General features: G+C 38.1%; 1 protein-coding gene across 1 annotated transcript in view; it reads left to right on the top strand.

Moving 5' to 3' along the window:
- The first annotated feature begins 6,413 nt into the window (after window positions 1-6,413).
- Window positions 6,414-7,362, top strand: part of LOC138012695 (heparan sulfate glucosamine 3-O-sulfotransferase 3A1-like) — a 7,633-nt gene continuing 6,684 nt past the window's right edge. Inside the window, exon 1 of the mRNA XM_068859549.1 lies at window positions 6,414-6,531. The gene's annotated coding sequence lies outside the window, so the exon portion shown is untranslated. The remainder of the gene's footprint in view (window positions 6,532-7,362) is intronic.

The following is a 7,362-nucleotide window of genomic DNA, read 5'->3' as shown; positions in this document are numbered from 1 at the left end:
AACGCGAGACGCAGTCGAGGGTTCGCATAACTGTGGAGGATTCTCACAAGTGCCTGCTGGTCTCGTAATTGATCGTCTACTGCTGCCTTCATTCTATCCAAAAGAATTCTGTTTAGGACTTTGCCACTGTATTGATAGAAGTGTAATCCCCTGTAGTTACTGCAGACCGCTCAAATCTCCTTTCTTTCTTCGGTAGTTTGATGAGGAGTCCCTCTTTTCAGTCCCAATATTTATTATCCAACTTTTTTTGCACTAAATGTTTAGGAAATGAATTATAAACAACCGAGAACTTGTGACTGATTTGTGCTTGCGGGGCAACGTCAGCAACTAAACTAGTGAAACCGGTTCTCTACTGTTTTTTATTTTTATTTTTTATTTTTTTTTTATTTCTTAAATAACAACATTTATTTACACCGGAATACAATAATACAATACATAACATAACATACATGTATTCAGTAAGCTATAAACAAAAAAGAAAAAAAGTCATTACTACGATTTCTCAGCTAAATTATTAATCTATTCCTTGAATGCATGGCTTCCTTTTAAAATCGTTTATATTAAACATGTTTTAATTTAATTTTATTTATTTATTTTGTTGAGGTTTAAGATTTAAAAGGTACTAAAGAAGATAGAAAACTAGGAAATCTTTCTATTTTTGGGAGTACTTCCTTTGTTTTGCAGGACCATATGTAATATCTGGCAACAAGGAAGTAAAAGTATTGCTTTATGTTAGATAGGGTGTCCCATCTCAGGCCAATTATTACATCCGGAGTGAGAATGTTGGATTTTAGTTTTATTTGGTTTTCGGCCAACCATTTTATAAAGCCCCGTCAAAAACAAGACGTCTCGCTACACGACCAAAATAAATGAAAAAGAGACTCCTTTTCCGTTCTACAAAAGGTACAAATATCGTTTTCTTTAATGCCTATTTTATTTAGAAAATCATTTGTCGCTAAACGCCTATGAAGTAGTTTAAACTGAAAAATAATTAATTTGGTAGATTTAGTGCTGCAGAAAGGCAGTTTGTAAGCCAATTCCCAGTCAATTGTTTTGGAGCACTGAAGGCTGCGGTCGACACACCATTTCTCTTGGCTTTTCCTAGGGCTGCTCTGTTTAGCGCTGATCAGCTTTTCGTAAGCCAATCTATTGGGTTTAGGAGCTTTTATGAAGTTTTCTACAAAAGCGCTGATTTTTCTGTTTTTTTCATTTTTGTCTTCTATGGCAGTCCTTAACAATCTTATGCACGATACCACCCCGTGATAAACAAGAAAATTTGTTTTGACGTCGAAGCGTTCCTTGAATTCAGTGAAAGATAGCAGGTTATCTGTGTCTTTCATTAACTGCCTGACGTTTTGTATTCCTTTGGAAGACCACGATTTGTAGTAAATAGATTTATTTATTTCTTTGATCGTGAGCGGGCGGTATCCTGAGAATCCTGCAATCTGATTGGTTCCGGGAGCGGGCACTGAGTATTTTTCTATCTCCTGACCATGATCATGGCAACCAAGAGTGAAGTTGCGAATTGAAAGCCTGAGCGAAGTTTCAATTTGTCTTAATTGTTTTTTGCAATAGAGCAGTGTTATTGTTCAACTTTCTCATAAAAAAAAAACAATGGATTCTGACGAAAGTTATCACAGTGAAAGCATGGCTATCAAGCATGAAAACTAGCCTCCTTGCAGCCGTTTTTTGTAGTTCAGCAGAAAACCCCTTTATGGTTATAAGTACTTGAACATTGTTCAACTACATACCATAATGACTGTTTAATAAAAGTTAAAAACTTTGTGAACTACCAGGAAAAAAAATTGAATTTGATTGTTCAAGTACTTATAACCATGAAGGGGTTTTCTGCTAAACTACATTTGTACCAGTACTGAACTGTACATCATTCAATAATCTACGGTTATACAATTTTTGGATGTCTTTGTCCTTCCAAAAACCAGAAAAATAAAAATAAAACAAAGTCACATGAAGGTAATTCTTATTAATCAAGATTTTGTTTTTCTGCTGCTCTGAGATTAAAAAAAGCAGAATTGGTTATCATGCACAGTATGCCTAACCCCAACGTTAATGCTAACCATTTAAAATCAATGCTTAGACTTAATAACAATCAAAGACATTTTTACAGACCAACTCATGAAAAACGTACGCTAACCACATCTCCTTACTTCCAGCACCGATTTACTTACCAATATACACGTACTTGCTAGCAATTGCTGGACTTTTTGTTGATGTTACCTACTTTCAATTTCAACCTAGTTTAAAATTAGATTTACCTGTAGGTTGAAATCATTTCAACCTGAATTTCAAATTTACCTGTAACATACACATTGGAATTGAATGGGTCAAGTGTACGTAAAATAGTGGTAGGTATGACGAATGCATCAGAGGATGGAAGGTTAAGAGGGATAGGGATAGACAGAAAGAGAATAAGTAAAGAACAAAGTGGGAGAAGGGAAAGGCGATTTTTTGGTTTTTTGTTTTGCAACCACACCCCATAAAGAAAATCCCTTTACAAACAGTTGATATGAACCTAGGTTAACTAAATTCACGTAGTTTGATTTCAATTTATCTAGTTTGATTTACTTTCACCTAGTTTGATTTAAATGGACCTGAATTTAATTCCAACCTGTAACATGTCCAAAAAATCGTCGCCCCTGTTTGAGCATGAAAAATCGATTTCTGACTCAGGGAATATGATTTTCTATCAGATACTATAATGTTTGACTTTCAAAGTAAAAGGAATCGCTATAAATATTCGAAAATTACTCACTTTCAATCGAACCACACTTTGATATCGATGTTCATTGTAACTTTCTGCCTCGTGACTCTAGTTATTATCGTGAAAGAAAAACTTTGCTCAGCCATTGGTGACACGGAGATAACTCACACTCATGAGGTAAGCAACGCATTTAACAGCATTTTACCGATATAGGCCCCAATTTAGCGTCTAACATAAATCACCCTCGAGTCAGTTCTCGTGACTTTTTTGAACCTTGTGATAGGGGTGTCTCTAAAATGAAGACCCAAAAACGACGACCTAAGATGGTGTTCGAACTTGCCTTCCAAAGCTATCGTTTACTTTTATTGCGTCTTCCCTGACACATATTTTCAATTTAGTTATTTCCACTGTTATCACTCCAAAAGACTGGAAGAGTGCTCCAATTTCCAAAGCTGACTCTAAGGTCGACCCAGCAAATTACAGGCCGATCTCTGTACTTTCTGTAATAGCCAAACTCTTTGAAAAAGCCATTTTCAATCAGGTATATACATATTTAAATGAGAACAAGCTACTTTCGAAATATCAGTCCGAATTTTTTTGGTTCGCGCGCGCCGAATGCTAACTTTATTTCCGTCCTCGCCGGGAGCCTGTTCGCAGGCTATATTCTTACAGCTCTTATTGACGTGACAGACGATGGTTTGGACAAATGCCATTCTGTTTATTGACCTAAAAAAGGCATTTGATACTATTGACCGCAGGATCCTCCTGTCAAAATCGGAGCTGTATGGATTAAATGTGCAAGTCTTAATCTTTTTCGAGACTACCTCTCTGATACTCAGGTTACAGTTATCAACAATGTAATTTTCTGAAACTAGTTTCATACTTTGTGGGGTGCCTCAATCCTCAATTCTCGGCCCCCTACTATTCCTATTGTATATTAATGACCTTCCGAACTGTAACCTTCTATCAGATGTGAGGATGTACGCCGATGACACTATTCTCACGTATGCCCCCAAAACCCTGAAGAGCTGTTTTCATCCCTGACCCACGATCTAAGCGATCTAAAACAAACTCTAACCGTCTAAGTCTGAATGTCCTCAAGACCAAGTGTCTTTTTACATGCACAAGGAACAAGATTTCTCAGCTCCCTAGTGAATCGCCATATGCCTCGATGAACATTCAATTAACACTTACAAATGCGTTCAGGTGGATGAAACATTCTCGTGGGAAAATCATATCTCTGAAGTCGTCGGTGGCTAAGACCGATATATTCCCAAAGTACCCAAGTCACAATTTTAAGTCACTGATTCTTTCACATCTCGATTATTGCAGCGCTGTGTGGGGCTGTATCGGTAATGGTTCAGCAAAAAACTAGAGAAGCAGTACGCATACTGAATAACTGGGTCTAATTGGGATGTCAGATCTGCGCAGATTTTGAGTCGTGCCCTCAAATGGAAAAGCCTCGCTGACAGACGTGATAAACAACTGAAATCTTTAATGTTCAAAACAGTAAATAGCCTTGTAACCGAATATCTGTCTGACAAATTCGCCAGTGTAAATACCATTCACAGACATAATCTTCGGGGCGCCCAACACAACCTGTTTATTCCACGGCCGAACATAGAGGCCCTCAAAAAGAGTTTTCTTTATAGAGGCGCAGTTACATGGAAGAATCTGTCAACGGAGGCTAAGCACGCCACTACTTTAAATAGTTTTTATTCCACTAATGTAGAACTTAATTAGCGTTTAATTAATATAAGATTTTCTTTTAACAAAGCCCGTAATTTTTAAGTGTTAGCTATATTAGTGTTAATACGGACGGCTCTTTAGAAGACCACTTTTTAGTGCTAAGGATTCCGTGATTAAATAAAAGTTATTATTATTATTATTATTATTACCCAGAACACCTTGCGCCCCGGTTGAGCAAATCGAGATTGCTTTTCCCCTTACAATATCTACCAATGTGTAAATATCTACAAATTTACATCTTTTCCTTTTTTACGCGTTGGTGGCTTCTAAGGTTGCCTCCTCGGGTTTCGGCGGGTAATTAGGGAGCTTAAGCAAAGACAACGGCGACGGCAACGAGAACGTCAAAACATTTGCATATTTAGTGGGTAAAAACAATAGCTTTGCACGCGATGCACGTGCGTTTTTCACTTTTGTCCATTTCGTTGCCGTCGTCAGCAAAACAACAACGTGAAATAGCCAAGTTTTTGGTTTTATGAAGAACGTCAGCACTTGAGGATAAATTTTCGTTTTCTCTCCTAAAATGGAGTGCCGTTCCGACTGGTGTCATCTTTGAGGAATTACCACACCCTTGCCATATAAAAAACGTTGAAATAGTCTCGAAGCGATTAAAATAACGCAAATTTATATTTTGAGATGACGTTCTCGTTGCCGTCGCCGTTGTCGTTGCTTAAGCTCCCTAATATTTAGAACATAACATTTTTGAATAATTGTGCGCGCTATGATTGGTCCAATCAATTGACTTCCGGTGAAAAAGATCGCACAATTTCTCCTGGACATTAATATTTTATAATAGAAATTAAAAACTTATTCCTCTTGCATTGATGAGTAGTATAAACATTTGGAATTTTTTAAGAAAAATCGAGAAGCGCGGGAAGCACTCGCTTACGGCTTGTGCTTCGCTCGGCACTTCTCTCGTGTTTTTAATAGAAATCCCCGCTTGTTTATATTTTACTCAACAACGCGTTTTTATTTCTTTAATAATCATGGATAAACAACTTAATACACAGGAGCGAGTCAAGGCCGAAAGTACTTCAAGGATGGCAGACAGCATATCTCTCCTGCATTGTTGTTGCTGTCGAAAAATAAAGCATAAGCATTCACAGCTGTAGAAGTTTATCGAGACAGTTTAGGAAATGACAAGATTGTTTCGTTTTTGGATTATGTGTACAAAAGGGTTGGTTCTGCTTTGTTGACATTATGTTAAACACTGGATTCTATTAAAGCGCTATGCTATGTCTTTGAAATGTTTTAATTCTTGATAGCATGAAGGAAAAATAAACACAAACGTTTTCCTGGCTTATTATAGTAACGGCCCTTACCGTGCACCGAGCTTTTTCAGTTTACTGAAATACGTAAAAAAGGTGAACATTGTACATTGCGCAGAAGGTTGTAACTGAGAAAGGAAAGGAACTTCATTTAAGTGTCTAGTCGTTCTAGCGCTGGAGCGCTAATTGGGGACACTGTCAACTGAAATTAACAATTAACGCAAATCAAGTCGAATGCTAGTTTTTGAGGAGAGGGGAAACGGGAGTACCCGGAGAAAAACCTCTCGGTGCAGAGAAGAACTATCAACAAACGCAACCCAATATGACGCCGAGTCTGGGAATCGAACCCTGGTCACATTGGTGGGATGCGAGTGCTCTCACCAATGCCTCATCCCTACACCAGAAAAGAGGACGAATAATTTTCAGTGCATGAATTGGTACGTAGCAACAATCCATGTTGTACAATATGCCCGGACTGCGGGCGCTGATCCCAACAAGAACTTTACACCTGTGGGTGGAGCAAAGTGAATTCATCATGTAATCGAATCCTTAATTCTTCAACAAAAGACCCTTAGCCTCCTATGCGGTTTTGGCTCGTCATGCAATGTTTCCTCCCCGTTCGAAGAAAGATTGCCTCGAGAGACCTGGGTACTTGTGATTAAACGTTGCGTGATCTTCTTCGTCGTCGGAGGCATCAAAGGTCGGGAATGGGTTTAGGTATGACAGCACTATTCGACATCTACATGTCAACAGAGAGGGACATGAACATGTTACAAAAAACAAGGACTTGAAAGGGTAAGTTTTGACTCGTTTTATGGACTATTTGGCCACCAAGGAGACAAAATGTTGGTTTTACCTTTTTCTTACATGAAATCTGAGCGTATAACCGAATGCAGTCTGTGTTACATTTTGATAAATTCTGCCTTGAACCCCTTGTGCCATTGATTTATCCAGACATCGGTTGAGGTCTAGTTTCGAAATACGCTGTTGTAGTGTTATCATTTTAGAGGTCAAGACGTGTTCACTAAGTTGGACTCATAGTAAGATGAGCGTTTATATTTGAAGAGAAGTGGATAAGGGAATTTAGAATAGAGTTGCGTGGCAAATTGCCTGCAGGCATTTATGCCATGAGGCGTTGCTCCTGTTTATGAAATTTTAGCGCTTGTTACTGATTCAACTTTCATCGCCGCTGCAGGCTTGGTTTTAGAGATTAGTCTCATGTTATATGCGTGAAAAGAACCGCTTTAAAACGAACTTCCTTTCGAGTCATAACATACAACCAGAGATTGCTGTCTGTTAAAGATTACTTTGATCCGCGTTTTCGCATGTTCCTATTATGCCCAACTATTGCGGTTCCATATTCTTGTTTGGACCATTGTTTGGAAGAGGCCAAACCAAAATGAGGAATTTTAAATACCACTTTGAAATTTTGTAAAATTCAGCCGTAAATACTTATAATTATTATTGTCGTGCATAAACGATTTTAAACCAACGATGACAGAGACATCTGCCATGTGTGCCTACTTGAATTATTTTCCCACTGCATGTTTCTTAGCTTCTAATTTTCCGCGACTGAAACTCGTCTGGACTCCATTCAGTTTTGGGTGTATTTGTTAAGAGCTGAAA

This window comes from Montipora foliosa, chromosome 8 (assembly GCF_036669935.1).
Source record: "Montipora foliosa isolate CH-2021 chromosome 8, ASM3666993v2, whole genome shotgun sequence".
NCBI classification, from domain to species: Eukaryota; Metazoa; Cnidaria; class Anthozoa; order Scleractinia; family Acroporidae; genus Montipora; species Montipora foliosa.
The sequence above is the reverse complement of the archived record's forward strand: the minus strand, read 5'-3'. Positions and strand labels throughout refer to the sequence as shown.